The sequence below is a fragment of the Lissotriton vulgaris genome, chromosome 8 (genome assembly GCF_964263255.1).
Source record: "Lissotriton vulgaris chromosome 8, aLisVul1.2, whole genome shotgun sequence".
Classification (NCBI taxonomy): Eukaryota; Metazoa; Chordata; class Amphibia; order Caudata; family Salamandridae; genus Lissotriton; species Lissotriton vulgaris.
In genome coordinates this window covers 155,359,715-155,377,349 of record NC_141696.1, presented here as the reverse complement: position 1 = coordinate 155,377,349, position 17,635 = coordinate 155,359,715, and the positions used below count along the sequence as shown (strand labels likewise).

The 17,635-nt window shown below is 43.6% G+C and overlaps 12 non-coding genes across 12 annotated transcripts; all 12 read left to right on the top strand.

Moving 5' to 3' along the window:
- Nucleotides 1–624: 624 nt before the first annotated feature.
- Nucleotides 625–707, top strand: TRNAL-CAG (transfer RNA leucine (anticodon CAG)). Its single transcript has one exon. It is a non-coding gene; the product is annotated as a tRNA-Leu (tRNA).
- Nucleotides 708–899: 192 nt separating this feature from the next.
- TRNAL-AAG (transfer RNA leucine (anticodon AAG)) lies at nt 900–982 on the top strand. Its single transcript has one exon. It is a non-coding gene; the product is annotated as a tRNA-Leu (tRNA).
- Nucleotides 983–2,006: 1,024 nt separating this feature from the next.
- On the top strand, nt 2,007–2,089 carry TRNAL-UAG (transfer RNA leucine (anticodon UAG)). Its single transcript has one exon. It is a non-coding gene; the product is annotated as a tRNA-Leu (tRNA).
- Nucleotides 2,090–2,721: 632 nt separating this feature from the next.
- TRNAL-CAG (transfer RNA leucine (anticodon CAG)) lies at nt 2,722–2,804 on the top strand. Its single transcript has one exon. It is a non-coding gene; the product is annotated as a tRNA-Leu (tRNA).
- Nucleotides 2,805–4,818: 2,014 nt separating this feature from the next.
- Nucleotides 4,819–4,901, top strand: TRNAL-CAG (transfer RNA leucine (anticodon CAG)). Its single transcript has one exon. It is a non-coding gene; the product is annotated as a tRNA-Leu (tRNA).
- Nucleotides 4,902–6,200: 1,299 nt separating this feature from the next.
- Nucleotides 6,201–6,283, top strand: TRNAL-UAG (transfer RNA leucine (anticodon UAG)). Its single transcript has one exon. It is a non-coding gene; the product is annotated as a tRNA-Leu (tRNA).
- Nucleotides 6,284–7,190: 907 nt separating this feature from the next.
- TRNAL-AAG (transfer RNA leucine (anticodon AAG)) lies at nt 7,191–7,273 on the top strand. Its single transcript has one exon. It is a non-coding gene; the product is annotated as a tRNA-Leu (tRNA).
- Nucleotides 7,274–9,013: 1,740 nt separating this feature from the next.
- Nucleotides 9,014–9,096, top strand: TRNAL-CAG (transfer RNA leucine (anticodon CAG)). Its single transcript has one exon. It is a non-coding gene; the product is annotated as a tRNA-Leu (tRNA).
- A 191-nt stretch (nt 9,097–9,287) lies between these two features.
- Nucleotides 9,288–9,370, top strand: TRNAL-AAG (transfer RNA leucine (anticodon AAG)). The gene has a single exon. It is a non-coding gene; the product is annotated as a tRNA-Leu (tRNA).
- Nucleotides 9,371–11,109: 1,739 nt separating this feature from the next.
- Nucleotides 11,110–11,192, top strand: TRNAL-CAG (transfer RNA leucine (anticodon CAG)). The gene has a single exon. It is a non-coding gene; the product is annotated as a tRNA-Leu (tRNA).
- Nucleotides 11,193–14,588: 3,396 nt separating this feature from the next.
- Nucleotides 14,589–14,671, top strand: TRNAL-UAG (transfer RNA leucine (anticodon UAG)). Its single transcript has one exon. It is a non-coding gene; the product is annotated as a tRNA-Leu (tRNA).
- Nucleotides 14,672–15,303: 632 nt separating this feature from the next.
- TRNAL-CAG (transfer RNA leucine (anticodon CAG)) lies at nt 15,304–15,386 on the top strand. Its single transcript has one exon. It is a non-coding gene; the product is annotated as a tRNA-Leu (tRNA).
- The last annotated feature ends 2,249 nt before the right edge of the window (nt 15,387–17,635 follow it).

Here is a 17,635-nt window from a genome sequence, read left to right as displayed (position 1 = left end):
GGAGATGTAATCTCCTTTTTCAGGTTAACTTCTGATGGAAGTTGCATCTGTTGGTCTTCACCTGGGATGTGATTCCGTCCTCATCTAGTCAAGAGAGCTGGGGTTTCTCATATATTTCGGTTGTATAAAGTCTTGCTGACAAAGTGCAGTCCTTACTATATGAGCATAGGACCCATGTAAGAGCTCATCTGGTAGAGTCATGCTCTTGTATGCCCTGGCCAGACAGGCCATGCAAATATGGAAGAATGCCTAGCATCTGGTAGACAGTTGGACTCCAGCACACTTACGGCAATTTCCTCAGGGCTGTGATCAGGGGCTGCTTAGATTTGCGTATTCCACCCTATGTTGTGACATTGAAATTCCTTGTTGAATTTGCTTTAGCTAGCCAAGAGGTGGCTGTTGACTCAATTTCAAAGCAGCTTTGGGCCTTTCAAGTGGCTGGTTAATAGCACTTTCTCTTTGTACGCCTTAAAGGTCTAAAGAGTTCTTCATAGGTACTGCTCTCTATGGATTGTTCAAAGATCTGTTGGAAGTACTTATAATAGGATAAATAAATTGAGGGCATGCCTTTTCGGTACCCCACTTGCATGGCTGTCTGGCCTGTGGAAGGTTCCACAAATGCAAGTCAGGATGGCCGAGTGGTCTAAGGCGCTGCGTTCAGGTCGCAGTCTCTTCTGGAGGTGTGGGTTCAAATCCCACTTCTGACAATTGTGTGTTTACTCTACTTTTTTCTTGGGAGAGAAAAAATCAGATCATTTCCCTCACATGGGCTTATATGGTTGTCTACTTGGAAAAGTGCAGTGAGTTTTTTTCTTGCTCTAGCCACTCATGACCTAAGATGTGTGCTTTTTTTGGTTCACAATATCTTTCCCTCTCTGTAGATGATCAAGCAATGTGTGGTCAGGATGGCCGAGTGGTCTAAGGCGCTGCGTTAAGGCCGCAGTCTCTCCTGGAGGCGTGGGTTCGAATCCCACTTCTGACAAACCTTTTAGTCCATTTTGTCTCTGAGTTCTTTTAGAATCTCAGCTAAAAATTGGCAGTGCATATAATATCTGAATAAGTAACAAACTTCAGTTTCAACTGCAAATTAATTTGCCCAATTCTGTCTTCAAGCTCGTATAATATTCTTCCAGCACTCGTGGTGTTTTATGTGTTTTTTGGGGGGTGCTTAAAAAGTCCCTTTTATTAATGAAATGGGTTACATTCAGACTTGTGATATTTTTGGTTTCCAATAAGTAGATTGTTCATTTTATGTAACCTCATTTTCTAATGCTCCATTCAAGAGATGTTTCCACTATGAAATGCAGAGCAAGGGGAAAGAGCACAAGTGATAGAGCGAGTGAGTGAGAAGGGGTGTTGAGGAAGGAGAGAATGAAACAAAGACAGAGTGAGTGAACGGCAGGTAGGTCTAGAAGAGGAGACTAGAAGTGAAGGCGACATACTTTTCCCTGCTTTTGACCTCCCACCCATCCCAAACCGACCACATACGTACCATCTATGCAACGTTGGTATGCAGAAATTCACGCCTCAGCCAGTGAGGGTAAGTCCCAAGCCAGGGGCTAGAGAGCAAAAGACTGCATGTGCTCAGACGTTCCCTGCTAGGGACAGTTGATCTGAAACAAGGTCTGCTCTCTTGTATCCAGCAAGGATCTAGAAATCCTGCATGAATCTGCAAGGCACAATGACAGCATACATTTGCATAATATGCCCCACCTTCTGCCTTCCTACTTCCTGTGCAGTAGTTGTTTGTGTAGAGAGAGAGGTCGCATGCAAGGTAATTTTGTGAGTAGGATACAGGACCCTAAATAGCTGGTGAGAGGTATGAGGTATTCTAAAAGCATAAAAATTGTACACCTGTGAAATGAAATGCTTTCACATGTGATCTTCTGTGTTTATTGTCCTGTGCATAAAGTTGCACCTTGTGTTTGAAGGTTTAAATTATTTCAGGCTTGCATGGAGGCAGAAATTTCTGAGTGACTTTTATACATTTCTTCAGACTCTGCACTGTCAGGATGGCCGAGTGGTCTAAGGCGCTGTGTTTAGGCCGCAGTCTCCTCTGGAGGCGTGGGTTTGAATCCCACTTCTGACATGACTTTTAGAGATGTAATCTCCTTTTTCAGGTTAACATCTGATGGAAGTTGCATCTGTTGGTCTTCACCTGGGATGTGATTCCGTCCTCATCTAGTCAAGAGAGCTGGGGTTTCTCATATATTTCGGTTGTATAAAGTCTTGCTGACAAAGTGCAGTCCTTACTATATGAGCATAGGACCCATGTAAGAGCTCATCTGGAAGAGTCATGCTCTTGTATGCCCTGGCCAGACAGGCCATGCAAATATGGAAGAATGCCTAGCATCTGGTAGACAGTTGGACTCCAGCACACTTACGGCAATTTCCTCAGGGCTGTGATCAGGGGCTGCTTAGATTTGCGTATTCCACCCTATGTTGTGACATTGAAATTCCTTGTTGAATTTGCTTTAGCTAGCCAAGAGGTGGCTGTTGACTCAATTTCAAAGCAGCTTTGGGCCGTTCAAGTGGCTGGTTAATAGCACTTTCTCTTTGTACGCCTTAAAGGTCTAAAGAGTTCTTCATAGGTACTGCTCTCTATGGATTGTTCAAAGATCTGTTGGAAGTACTTATAATAGGATAAATAAATTGAGGGCATGCCTTTTCGGTACCCCACTTGCATGGCTGTCTGGCCTGTGGAAGGTTCCACAAATGCAAGTCAGGATGGCCGAGTGGTCTAAGGCGCTGCGTTCAGGTCGCAGTCTCTTCTGGAGGCGTGGGTTCAAATCCCACTTCTGACAATTGTGTGTTTACTCTACTTTTTTCTTGAGAGAGAAAAAATCTGATCATTTGCCTCACATGGGCTTATATGGTTGTCTACTTGGAAAAGTGCAGTGAGTTTTTTTCTTGCTCTAGCCACTCATGACCTAAGATGTGTGCTTTTTTTGTTTCACAATATCTTTCCCTCTCTGTAGATGATCAAGCAACATGTGGTCAGGATGGCCGAGTGGTCTAAGGCGCTGCGTTAAGGCCGCAGTCTCTCCTGGAGGCGTGTGTTCGAATCCCACTTCTGACAAAACTTTAAGTCCATTTTGTCTCTGAGTTCTTTTAGAATCTCAGCTAAAAATTGGCAGTGCATAAAATATCTGAATAAGTAACAAAATTCAGTTTCAACTGCAAATTAATTTGCCCAATTCTGTCTTCAAGCTCGTATAATATTCTTCTAGCACTCGTGGTGTTTTATGTGTTTTTTGGGGGGTGCTTAAAAAGTCCCTTTTATTAATGAAATGGGTTACATTCAGACTTGTGATATTTTTGGTTTCCAATAAGTAGATTGTTAATTTTATGTAACCTCATTTTCTAATGCTCCATTCAAGAGATGTTTCCACTATGAAATGCAGAGCAAGGGGAAAGAGCACAAGTGATAGAGCGAGTGAGTGAGAAGGGGTGTTGAGGAAGGAGAGAATGAAACAAAGACAGAGTGAGTGAACGGCAGGTAGGCCTAGAAGAGGAGACTAGAAGTGAAGGCGACATACTTTTCCCTGCTTTTGACCTCCCACCCATCCCAAACCGACCACATACGTACCATCTATGCAACGTTGGTATGCAGAAATTCACGCCTCAGCCAGTGAGGGTAAGTCCCAAGCCAGGGGCTAGAGAGCAAAAGACTGCATGTGCTCAGACGTTCCCTGCTAGGGACAGTTGATCTGAAACAAGGTCTGCTCTCTTGTATCCAGCAAGGATCTAGAAATCCTGCATGAATCTGCAAGGCACAATGACAGCATACATTTGCATAATATGCCCCACCTTCTGCCTTCCTACTTCCTGTGCAGTAGTTGTTTGTGTAGAGAGAGAGGTCGCATGCAAGGTAATTTTCTGAGTAGGATACAGGACCCTAAATAGCTGGTGAGAGGTATGAGGTATTCTAAAAGCATAAAAATTGTACACCTGTGAAATGAAATGCTTTCACATGTGATCTTCTGTGTTTATTGTCCTGTGCATAAAGTTTCACCTTGTGTTTGAAGGTTTAAATTATTTCAGGCTTGCATGGAGGCAGAAATTTCTGAGTGACTTTTATACATTTCTTAAGACTCTGCACTGTCAGGATGGCCGAGTGGTCTAAGGCGCTGTGTTTAGGCCGCAGTCTCCTCTGGAGGCGTGGGTTCGAATCCAACTTCTGACATGACTTTTGGAGATGTAATCTCCTTTTTCAGGTTAACATCTGATGGAAGTTGCATCTGTTGGTCCTCACCTGGGATGTGATTCCGTCCTCATCTAGTCAAGAGAGCTGGGGTTTCTCATATATTTCGGTTGTATAAAGTCTTGCTGACAAAGTGCAGTCCTTACTATATGAGCATAGGACCCATGTAAGAGCTCATCTGGAAGAGTCATGCTCTTGTATGCCCTGGCCAGACAGGCCATGCAAATATGGAAGAATGCCTAGCATCTGGTAGACAGTTGGACTCCAGCACACTTACGGCAATTTCCTCAGGGCTGTGATCAGGGGCTGCTTAGATTTGCGTATTCCACCCTATGTTGTGACATTGAAATTCCTTGTTGAATTTGCTTTAGCTAGCCAAGAGGTGGCTGTTGACTCAATTTCAAAGCAGCTTTGGGCCGTTCAAGTGGCTGGTTAATTGCACTTTCTCTTTGTACGCCTTAAAGGTCTAAAGAGTTCTTCATAGGTACTGCTCTCTATGGATTGTTCAAAGATCTGTTGGAAGTACTTATAATAGGATAAATAAATTGAGGGCATGCCTTTTCGGTACCCCACTTGCATGGCTGTCTGGCCTGTGGAAGGTTCCACAAATGCAAGTCAGGATGGCCGAGTGGTCTAAGGCGCTGCGTTCAGGTCGCAGTCTCTTCTGGAGGCGTGGGTTCAAATCCCACTTCTGACAATTGTGTGTTTATTCTACTTTTTTCTTGAGAGAGAAAAAATCTGATCATTTCCCTCACATGGGCTTATATGGTTGTCTACTTGGAAAAGTGCAGTGAGTTTTTTTCTTGCTCTAGCCACTCATGACCTAAGATGTGTGCTTTTTTTGTTTCACAATATCTTTCCCTCTCTGTAGATGATCAAGCAACATGTGGTCAGGATGGCTGAGTGGTCTAAGGCGCTGCGTTAAGGCCGCAGTCTCTCCTGGAGGCGTGTGTTCGAATCCCACTTCTGGCAAAACTTTAAGTCCATTTTGTCTCTGAGTTCTTTTAGAATCTCAGCTAAAAATTGGCAGTGCATAAAATATCTGAATAAGTAACAAACTTCAGTTTCAACTGCAAATTAATTTGCCCAATTCTGTCTTCAAGCTCGTATAATATTCTTCTAGCACTCGTGGTGTTTTATGTGTTTTTTGGGGGGTGCTTAAAAAGTCCCTTTTATTAATGAAATGGGTTACATTCAGTCTTGTGATATTTTTGGTTTCCAATAAGTAGATTGTTAATTTTATGTAACCTCATTTTCTAATGCTCCATTCAAGAGATGTTTCCACTATGAAATGCAGAGCAAGGGGAAAGAGCACAAGTGATAGAGCGAGTGAGTGAGAAGGGGTGTTGAGGAAGGAGAGAATGAAACAAAGACAGAATGAGTGAACGGCAGGTAGGCCTAGAAGAGGAGACTAGAAGTGAAGGCGACATACTTTTCCCTGCTTTTGACCTCCCACCCATCCCAAACCGACCACAAACGTACCATCTATGCAACGTTGGTATGCAGAAATTCACGCCTCAGCCAGTGAGGGTGAGTCCCAGGCCAGGGGCTAGAGAGCAAAAGACTGCATGTGCTCAGACGTTCTCTGCTAGGGACAGTTGATCTGAAACAAGGTCTGCTCTCTTGTATCCAGCAAGGATCTAGAAATCCTGCATGAATCTGCAAGGCACAATGACAGCACACATTCGCATAATATACCCCACCTTCTGCCTTCCTACTTCCTGTGCAGTAGTTGTTTGTGTAGAGAGAGAGGTCGCAGGCAAGGTAATTTTGTGAGTAGGATACAGGACCCTAAATAGCTGGTGAGAGGTATGAGGTATTCTAAAAGCATAAAAATTGTACACCTGTGAAATGAAATACTTTCACATGTGATCTTCTGTGTTTATTGTCCTGTGCATAAAGTTGCACCTTGTGTTTGAAGGTTTAAATTATTTCAGGCTTGCATGGAGGCAGAAATTTCTGAGTGACTTTTATACATTTCTTAAGACTCTGCACTGTCAGGATGGCCGAGTGGTCTAAGGCGCTGTGTTTAGGCCGCAGTCTCCTCTGGAGGCGTGGGTTCGAATCCCACTTCTGACATGACTTTTGGAGATGTAATATCCTTTTTCAGGTTAACATCTGATGGAAGTTGCATCTGTTGGTCTTCACCTGGGATGTGATTCCGTCATCATCTAGTCAAGAGAGCTGGGGTTTCTCATATATTTCGGTTGTATAAAGTCTTGCTGACAAAGTGCAGTCCTTACTATATGAGCATAGGACCCATGTAAGAGCTCATCTGGAAGAGTCATGCTCTTGTATGCCCTGGCCAGACAGGCCATGCAAATATGGAAGAATGCCTAGCATCTGGTAGACAGTTGGACTCCAGCACACTTACGGCAATTTCCTCAGGGCTGTGATCAGGGGCTGCTTAGATTTGCGTATTCCACCCTATGTTGTGACATTGAAATTCCTTGTTGAATTTGCTTTAGCTATCCAAGAGGTGGCTGTTGACTCAATTTCAAAGCAGCTTTGGGCCGTTCAAGTGGCTGGTTATTAGCACTTTCTCTTTGTACGCCTTAAAGGTCTAAAGAGTTCTTCATAGGTACTGCTCTCTATGGATTGTTCAAAGATCTGTTGGAAGTACTTATAATAGGATAAATAAATTGAGGGCATGCCTTTTCGGTACCCCACTTGCATGGCTGTCTGGCCTGTGGAAGGTTCCACAAATGCAAGTCAGGATGGCCGAGTTGCCTAAGGCGCTGCGTTCAGGTCGCAGTCTCTTCTGGAGGCGTGGGTTCAAATCCCACTTCTGACAATTGTGTGTTTACTCTACTTTTTTCTTAAGAGAGAAAAAATCAGATCATTTCCCTCACATGGGCTTATATGGTTGTCTACTTGGAAAAGTGCAGTGAGTTTTTTTCTTGCTCTAGCCACTCATGACCTAAGATGTGTGCTTTTTTTGGTTCACAATATCTTTCCCTCTCTGTAGATGATCAAGCAACATGTGGTCAGGATGGCCGAGTGGTCTAAGGCGCTGCGTTAAGGCCGCAGTCTCTCCTGGAGGCGTGGGTTAGAATCCCACTTCTGACAAAACTTTAAGTCCATTTTGTCTCTGAGTTCTTTTAGAATCTCAGCTAAAAATTGGCAGTGCATATAATATCTGAATAAGTAACAAACTTCAGTTTCAACTGCAAATTAATTTGCCCAATTCTGTCTTCAAGCTCGTATAATATTCTTCTAGCACTCGTGGTGTTTTATGTGTTTTTTGGGGGGGTGCTCAAAAAGTCCCTTTTATTAATGAAATGGGTTACAATCAGTCTTGTGATATTTTTGGTTTCCAATAAGTAGATTGTTAATTTTATGTAACCTCATTTTCTAATGCTCCATTCAAGAGATGTTTCCACTATGAAATGCAGAGCAAGGGGAAAGAGCACAAGTGATAGAGCGAGTGAGTGAGAAGGGGTGTTGAGGAAGGAGAGAATGAAACAAAGACAGAGTGAGTGAACGGCAGGTATGCCTAGAAGAGGAGACTAGAAGTGAAGGCGACATACTTTTCCCTGCTTTTGACCTCCCACCCATCCCAAACCGACCACAAACGTACCATCTATGCAACGTTGGTATGCAGAAATTCACGCCTCAGCCAGTGAGGGTGAGTCCCAGGCCAGGGGCTAGAGAGCAAAAGACTGCATGTGCTCAGACGTTCCCTGCTAGGGACAGTTGATCTGAAACAAGGTCTGCACTCTTGTATCCAGCAAGGATCTAGAAATCCTGCATGAATCTGCAAGGCACAATGACAGCACACATTTGCATAATATGCCCCACCTTCTGCCTTCCTACTTCTTGTGCAGTAGTTGTTTGTGTAGAGAGAGAGGTCGCAGGCAAGGTAATTTTGTGAGTCGGATACAGGACCCTAAAAAGCTGGTGAGAGGTATGAGGTATTCTAAAAGCATAAAAATTGTACACCTGTGAAATGAAATGCTTTCACATGTGATCTTCTGTGTTTATTGTCCTGTGCATAAAGTTGCACCTTGTGTTTGAAGGTTTAAATTATTTCAGGCTTGCATGGAGGCAGAAATTTCTGAGTGACTTTTATACATTTCTTGAGACTCTGCTCTGTCAGGATGGCCGAGTGGTCTAAGGCGCTGTGTTTAGGCTGCAGTCTCCTCTGGAGGCGTGGGTTTGAATCCCACTTCTGACATGACTTTTGGAGATGTAATCTCCTTTTTCAGGTTAACATCTGATGGAAGTTGCATCTGTTGGTCTTCACCTGGGATGTGATTCCGTCCTCATCTAGTCAAGAGAGCTGGGGTTTCTCATATATTTTGGTTGTATAAAGTCTTGCTGACAAAGTGCAGTCCTTACTATATGAGCATAGGACCCATGTAAGAGCTCATCTGGAAGAGTCATGCTCTTGTATGCCCTGGCCAGACAGGCCATGCAAATATGGAAGAATGCCTAGCATCTGGTAGACAGTTGGACTCCAGCACACTTACGGCAATTTCCTCAGGGCTGTGATCAGGGGCTGCTTAGATTTGCGTATTCCACCCTATGTTGTGACATTGAAATTCCTTGTTGAATTTGCTTTAGCTAGCCAAGAGGTGGCTGTTGACTCAATTTCAAAGCAGCTTTGGGCCGTTCAAGTGGCTGGTTAATAGCACTTTCTCTTTGTACGCCTTAAAGGCATAAAGAGTTCTTCATAGGTACTGCTCTCTATGGATTGTTCAAAGATCTGTTGGAAGTACTTATAATAGGATAAATAAATTGAGGGCATGCTTTTTCGGTACCCCACTTGCATGGCTGTATGGCCTGTGGAAGGTTCTATAAATGCAAGTCAGGATGGCCGAGTGGTCTAAGGCGCTGCGTTCAGGTCGCAGTCTCTTCTGGAGGCGTGGGTTCAAATCCCACTTCTGACAATTGTGTGTTTACTCTACTTTTTTCTTGAGAGAGAAAAAATCTGATCATTTCCTTCACATGGGCTTATATGGTTGTCTACTTGGAAAAGTGCAGTGAGTTTTTTTCTTGCTCTAGCCACTCATGACCTAAGTTGTGTGCTTTTTTTGGTTCACAATATCTTTCCCTCTCTGTAGATGATCAGTCAAATGTGGTCAGGATGGCCGAGTGGTCTAAGGCGCTGCGTTAAGGCCGCAGTCTCTCCTGGAGGTGTGGGTTCGAATCCCACTTCTGACAAACCTTTAAGTCCATTTTGTCTCTGAGTTCTTTTAGAATCTCAGCTAAAAATTGGCAGTGCATATAATATCTGAATAAGTAACAAACTTCAGTTTCAACTGCAAATTAATTTGCCCAATTCTGTCTTCAAGCTCGTATAATATTCTTCTAGCACTCGTGGTGTTTTATGTGTTTTTTGGGGGGTGCTTAAAAAGTCCCTTTTATTAATGAAATGGGTTACATTCAGACTTGTGATATTTTTGGTTTCCAATAAGTAGATTGTTAATTTTATGTAACCTCATTTTCTAATGCTCCATTCAAGAGATGTTTCCACTATGAAATGCAGAGCAAGGGGAAAGAGCACAAGTGATAGAGCGAGTGAGTGAGAAGGGGTGTTGAGGAAGGAGAGAATGAAACAAAGACAGAGTGAGTGAACGGCAGGTAGGCCTAGAAGAGGAGACTAGAAGTGAAGGCGACATACTTTTCCCTGCTTTTGACCTCCCACCCATCCCAAACCGACCACATACGTACCATCTATGCAACGTTGGTATGCAGAAATTCACGCCTCAGCCAGTGAGGGTAAGTCCCAGGCCAGGGGCTAGAGAGCAAAAGACTGCATGTGCTCAGACGTTCTCTGCTAGGGACAGTTGATCTGAAACAAGGTCTGCTCTCTTGTATCCAGCAAGGATCTAGAAATCCTGCATGAATCTGCAAGGCACAATGACAGCATACATTTGCATAATATGCCCCACCTTCTGCCTTCCTACTTCCTGTGCAGTAGTTGTTTGTGTAGAGAGAGAGGTCGCATGCAAGGTAATTTTGTGAGTAGGATACAGGACCCTAAATAGCTGGTGAGAGGTATGAGGTATTCTAAAAGCATAAAAATTGTACACCTGTGAAATGAAATGCTTTCACATGTGATCTTCTGTGTTTATTGTCCTGTGCATAAAGTTGCACCTTGTGTTTGAAGGTTTAAATTATTTCAGGCTTGCATGGAGGCAGAAATTTCTGAGTGACTTTTATACATTTCTTAAGACTCTGCACTGTCAGGATGGCCGAGTGATCTAAGGCGCTGTGTTTAGGCCGCAGTCTCCTCTGGAGGCGTGGGTTCGAATCCCACTTCTGAAATGACTTTTGGAGATGTAATCTCCTTTTTCAGGTTAACATCTGATGGAAGTTGCATCTGTTGGTCTTCACCTGGGATGTGATTCCGTCCTCATCTAGTCAAGAGAGCTGGGGTTTCTCATATATTTCGGTTGTATAAAGTCTTGCTGACAAAGTGCAGTCCTTACTATATGAGCATAGGACCCATGTAAGAGCTCATCTGGAAGAGTCATGCTCTTGTATGCCCTGGCCAGACAGGCCATGCAAATATGGAAGAATGCCTAGCATCTGGTAGACAGTTGGACTCCAGCGCACTTACGGCAATTTCCTCAGGGCTGTGATCAGGGGCTGCTTAGATTTGCGTATTCCACCCTATGTTGTGACATTGAAATTCCTTGTTGAATTTGCTTTAGCTAGCCAAGAGGTGGCTGTTGACTCAATTTCAAAGCAGCTTTGGGCCGTTCAAGTGGCTGGTTAATAGCACTTTCTCTTTGTACGCCTTAAAGGTCTAAAGAGTTCTTCATAGGTACTGCTCTCTATGGATTGTTCAAAGATCTGTTGGAAGTACTTATAATAGGATAAATAAATTGAGGGCATGCCTTTTCGGTACCCCACTTGCATGGCTGTTTGGCCTGTGGAAGGTTCCACAAATGCAAGTCAGGATGGCCGAGTGGTCTAAGGCGCTGCGTTCAGGTCGCAGTCTCTTCTGGAGGCGTGGGTTCAAATCCCACTTTTGACAATTGTGTGTTTAATCTACTTTTTTCTTGAGAGAGAAAAAATCTGATCATTTCCCTCACATGGGCTTATATGGTTGTCTACTTGGAAAAGTGCAGTGAGTTTTTTTCTTGCTCTAGCCACTCATGACCTAAGATGTGTGCTTTTTTGGTTTCACAATATCTTTCCCTCTCTGTAGATGATCAAGCAACATGTGGTCAGGATGGCCGAGTGGTCTAAGGCGCTGCATTAAGGCCGCAGTCTCTCCTGGAGGCGTGTGTTCGAATCCCACTTCTGACAAAACTTTAAGTCCATTTTGTCTCTGAGTTCTTTTAGAATCTCAGCTAAAAATAGGCAGTGCATAAAATATCTGAATAAGTAACAAACTTCAGTTTCAACTGCAAATTAATTTGCCCAATTCTGTCTTCAAGCTCGTATAATATTCTTCTAGCACTCGTGGTCTTTTATGTGTTTTTTGGGGGGTGCTTAAAAAGTCCCTTTTATTAATGAAATGGGTTACATTCAGACTTGTGATATTTTTGGTTTCCAATAAGTAGATTGTTAATTTTATGTAACCTCATTTTCTAATGCTCCATTCAAGAGATGTTTCCACTATGAAATGCAGAGCAAGGGGAAAGAGCACAAGTGATAGAGCGAGTGAGTGAGAAGGGGTGTTGAGGAAGGAGAGAATGAAACAAAGACAGAGTGAGTGAACGGCAGGTAGGCCTAGAAGAGGAGACTAGAAGTGAAGGCGACATACTTTTCCCTGCTTTTGACCTCCCACCCATCCCAAACCGACCACATACGTACCATCTATGCAACGTTGGTATGCAGAAATTCACGCCTCAGCCAGTGAGGGTAAGTCCCAAGCCAGGGGCTAGAGAGCAAAAGACTGCATGTGCTCAGACGTTCCCTGCTAGGGACAGTTGATCTGAAACAAGGTCTGCTCTCTTGTATCCAGCAAGGATCTAGAAATCCTGCATGAATCTGCAAGGCACAATGACAGCATACATTTGCATATTATGCCCCACCTTCTGCCTTCCTACTTCCTGTCCAGTAGTTGTTTGTGTAGAGAGAGAGGTCGCATGCAAGGTAATTTTCTGAGTAGGATACAGGACCCTTAATAGCTGGTGAGAGGTATGAGGTATTCTAAAAGCATAAAAATTGTACACCTGTGAAATGAAATGCTTTCACATGTGATCTTCTGTGTTTATTGTCCTGTGCATAAAGTTGCACCTTGTGTTTGAAGGTTTAAATTATTTCAGGCTTGCATGGAGGCAGAAATTTCTGAGTGACTTTTATACATTTCTTCAGACTCTGCACTGTCAGGATGGCCGAGTGGTCTAAGGCGCTGTGTTTAGGCTGCAGTCTCCTCTGGAGATGTGGGTTCGAATCCCACTTCTGACATGACTTTTGGAGATGTAATCTCCTTTTTCAGGTTAACATCTGATGGAAGTTGCATCTGTTGGTCCTCACCTGGGATGTGATTCCGTCCTCATCTAGTCAAGAGAGCTGGGGTTTCTCATATATTTCGGTTGTATAAAGTCTTGCTGACAAAGTGCAGTCCTTACTATATGAGCATAGGACCCATGTAAGAGCTCATCTGGAAGAGTCATGCTCTTGTATGCCCTGGCCAGACAGGCCATGCAAATATGGAAGAATGCCTAGCATCTGGTAGACAGTTGGACTCCAGCACACTTACGGCAATTTCCTCAGGGCTGTGATCAGGGGCTGCTTAGATTTGCGTATTCCACCCTATGTTGTGACATTGAAATTCCTTGTTGAATTTGCTTTAGCTAGCCAAGAGGTGGCTGTTGACTCAATTTCAAAGCAGCTTTGGGCCGTTCAAGTGGCTGGTTAATTGCACTTTCTCTTTGTACGCCTTAAAGGTCTAAAGAGTTCTTCATAGGTACTGCTCTCTATGGATTGTTCAAAGATCTGTTGGAAGTACTTATAATAGGATAAATAAATTGAGGGCATGCCTTTTCGGTACCCCACTTGCATGGCTGTCTGGCCTGTGGAAGGTTCCACAAATGCAAGTCAGGATGGCCGAGTGGTCTAAGGCGCTGCGTTCAGGTAGCAGTCTCTTCTGGAGGCGTGGGTTCAAATCCCACTTCTGACAATTGTGTGTTTACTCTACTTTTTTCTTGAGAGAGAAAAAATCTGATCAGTTCCCTCACATGGGCTTATATGGTTGTCTACTTGGAAAAGTGCAGTGAGTTTTTTTCTTGCTCTAGCCACTCATGACCTAAGATGTGTGCTTTTTTTGTTTCACAATATCTTTCCCTCTCTGTAGATGATCAAGCAGCATGTGGTCAGGATGGCCGAGTGGTCTAAGGCGCAGCGTTAAGGCCGCAGTCTCTCCTGGAGGCGTGTGTTCGAATCCCACTTCTGGCAAAACTTTAAGTCCATTTTGTCTCTGAGTTCTTTTAGAATCTCAGCTAAAAATTGGCAGTGCATAAAATATCTGAATAAGTAACAAACTTCAGTTTCAACTGCAAATTAATTTGCCCAATTCTGTCTTCAAGCTCGTATAATATTCTTCTAGCACTCGTGGTGTTTTATGTGTTTTTTGGGGGGTGCTTAAAAAGTCCCTTTTATTAATGAAATGGGTTACATTCAGTCTTGTGATATTTTTGGTTTCCAATAAGTAGATTGTTAATTTTATGTAACCTCATTTTCTAATGCTCCATTCAAGAGATGTTTCCACTATGAAATGCAGAGCAAGGGGAAAGAGCACAAGTGATAGAGCGAGTGAGTGAGAAGGGGTGTTGAGGAAGGAGAGAATGAAACAAAGACAGAGTGAGTGAACGGCAGGTAGGCCTAGAAGAGGAGACTAGAAGTGAAGGCGACATACTTTTCCCTGCTTTTGACCTCCCACCCATCCCAAACCGACCACAAACGTACCATCTATGCAACGTTGGTATGCAGAAATTCACGCCTCAGCCAGTGAGGGTGAGTCCCAGGCCAGGGGCTAGAGAGCAAAAGACTGCATGTGCTCAGACGTTCCCTGCTAGGGACAGTTGATCTGAAACAAGGGCTGCTCTCTTGTATCCAGCAAGGATCTAGAAATCCTGCATGAATCTGCAAGGCACAATGACAGCATACATTTGCATAATATGCCCCACCTTCTGCCTTCCTACTTCCTGTGCAGGAGTTGCTTGTGTAGAGAGAGAGGTCGCAGGCAAGGTAATTTTGTGAGTAGGATACAGGACCCTAAATAGCTGGTGAGAGGTATGAGGTATTCTAAAAGCATAAAAATTGTACACCTGTGAAATGAAATACTTTCACATGTGATCTTCTGTGTTTATTGTCCTGTGCATAAAGTTGCACCTTGTGTTTGAAGGTTTAAATTATTTCAGGCTTGCATGGAGGCAGAAATTTCTGAGTGACTTTTATACATTTCTTAAGACTCTGCACTGTCAGGATGGCCGAGTGGTCTAAGGCGCTGTGTTTAGGCCGCAGTCTCCTCTGGAAGCGTGGGTTCGAATCCCACTTCTGACATGACTTTTGGAGATGTAATCTCCTTTTTCAGGTTAACATCTGATGGAAGTTGCATCTGTTGGTCTTCACCTGGGATGTGATTCCGTCCTCATCTAGTCAAGAGAGCTGGGGTTTCTCATATATTTCGGTTGTATAAAGTCTTGCTGACAAAGTGCAGTCCTTACTATATGAGCATAGGACCCATGTAAGAGCTCATCTGGAAGAGTCATGCTCTTGTATGCCCTGGCCAGACAGGCCATGCAAATATGGAAGAATGCCTAGCATCTGGTAGACAGTTGGACTCCAGCACACTTACGGCAATTTCCTCAGGGCTGTGATCAGGGGCTGCTTAGATTTGCGTATTCCACCCTATGTTGTGACATTGAAATTCCTTGTTGAATTTGCTTTAGCTAGCCAAGAGGTGGCTGTTGACTCAATTTCAAAGCAGCTTTGGGCCGTTCAAGTGGCTGGTTAATAGCACTTTCTCTTTGTACGCTTTAAAGGCATAAAGAGTTCTTCATAGGTACTGCTCTCTATGGATTGTTCAAAGATCTGTTGGAAGTACTTATAATAGGATAAATAAATTGAGGGCATGCTTTTTCGGTACCCCACTTGCATGGCTGTCTGGCCTGTGGAAGGTTCTGTAAATGCAAGTCAGGATGGCCGAGTGGTCTAAGGCGCTGCGTTCAGGTCGCAGTCTCTTCTGGAGGCGTGGGTTCAAATCCCACTTCTGACAATTGTGTGTTTACTCTACTTTTTTCTTGAGAGAGAAAAAATCTGATCATTTCCTTCACATGGGCTTATATGGTTGTCTACTTGGAAAAGTGCAGTGAGTTTTTTTCTTGCTCTAGCCACTCATAACCTAAGATGTGTGCTTTTTTTGGTTCACAATATCTTTCCCTCTTTGTAGATGATCAAGCAACATGTGGTCAGGATGGCCGATTGGTCTAAGGCGCTGCGTTAAGGCCGCAGTCTCTCCTGGAGACGTGGGTTCGAATCCCACTTCTGACAAAACTTTAAGTCCATTTTGTCTCTGAGTTCTTTTAGAATCTCAGCTAAAAATTGGCAGTGCATATAATATCTGAATAAGTAACAAACTTCAGTTTCAACTGCAAATTAATTTGCCCAATTCTGTCTTCAAGCTCGTATAATATTCTTCTAGCACTCGTGCTGTTTTATGTGTTTTTTGGGGGGTGCTTAAAAAGTCCCTTTTATTAATGAAATGGGTTACATTCAGTCTTGTGATATTTTTGGTTTACAATAAGTAGATTGTTAATTTTATGTAACCTCATTTTCTAATGCTCCATTCAAGAGATGTTTCCACTATGAAATGCAGAGCAAGGGGAAAGAGCACAAGTGATAGAGCGAGTGAGTGAGAAGGGGTGTTGAGGAAGGAGAGAATGAAACAAAGACAGAGTGAGTGAACGGCAGGTAGGCCTAGAAGAGGAGACTAGAAGTGAAGGCGACATACTTTTCCATGCTTTTGACCTCCCACCCATCCCAAACCGACCACAAACGTACCATCTATGCAACGTTGGTATGCAGAAATTCACGCCTCAGCCAGTGAGGGTAAGTCCCAGGCCAGGGGCTAGAGAGCAAAAGACTGCATGTGCTCAGACGTTCCCTGCTAGGGACAGTTGATCTGAAACAAGGTCTGCTCTCTTGTATCCAGCAAGGATCTAGAAATCCTGCATGAATCTGCAAGGCACAATGACAGCATACATTTGCATAATATGCCCCACCTTCTGCCTTCCTACTTCCTGTGCAGTAGTTGTTTGTGTAGAGAGAGAGGTCGCAGGCAAGGTAATTTTGTGAGTATAATACAGGACCCTAAATAGCTGGTGAGAGGTATGAGGTATTCTAAAAGCATAAAAATTGTACACCTGTGAAATGAAATGCTTTCACATGTGATCTTCTGTGTTTATTGACCTGTGCATAAAGTTGCACCTTGTGTTTGAAGGTTTAAATTATTTCAGGCTTGCATGGAGGCAGAAATTTCTGAGTGACTTTTATACATTTCTTAAGACTCTGCACTGTCAGGATGGCCGAGTGGTCTAAGGCGCTGTGTTTAGGCCGCAGTCTCCTCTGGAGGCGCGGGTTCAAATCCAACTTCTGACGTGACTTTTGGAGATGTAATCTCCTTTTTCAGGTTAACATCTGATGGAAGTTGCATCTGTTGGTCTTCACCTGGGATGTGATTCCGTCCTCATCTAGTCAAGAGAGCTGGGGTTTCTCATATATTTCGGTTGTATAAAGTCTTGCTGACAAAGTGCAGTCCTTACTATATGAGCATAGGACCCATGTAAGAGCTCATCTGGAAGAGTCATGCTCTTGTATGCCCTGGCCAGACAGGCCATGCAAATATGGAAGAATGCCTAGCATCTGGTAGACAGTTGGACTCCAGCACACTTACGGCATCTTCCTCAGGGCTGTGATCAGGGGCTGCTTAGATTTGCGTATTCCACCCTATGTTGTGACATTGAAATTCCTTGTTGAATTTGCTTTAGCTAGCCAAGAGGTGGCTGTTGACTCAATTTCAAAGCAGCTTTGGGCCTTTCAAGTGGCTGGTTAATAGCACTTTCTCTTTGTACGCCTTAAAGGTCTTAAGAGTTCTTCATAGGTACTGCTCTCTATGGATTGTTCAAAGATCTGTTGGAAGTACTTATAATAGGATAAATAAATTGAGGGCATGCCTTTTCGGTACACCACTTGCATGGCTGTCTGGCCTGTGGAAGGTTCCACAAATGCAAGTCAGGATGGCCGAGTGGTCTAAGGTGCTGCGTTCAGGTCGCAGTCTCTTCTGGAGGCTTGGGTTCAAATCCCACTTCTGACAATTGTGTGTTTTCTCTACTTTTTTCTTGAGAGAGAAAAAATCAGATCATTTCCCTCACATGGGCTTATATGGTTGTCTACTTGGAAAAGTGCAGTGAGTTTTTTTCTTGCTCTAGCCACTCATGACCTAAGTTGTGTGCTTTTTTTTGGTTC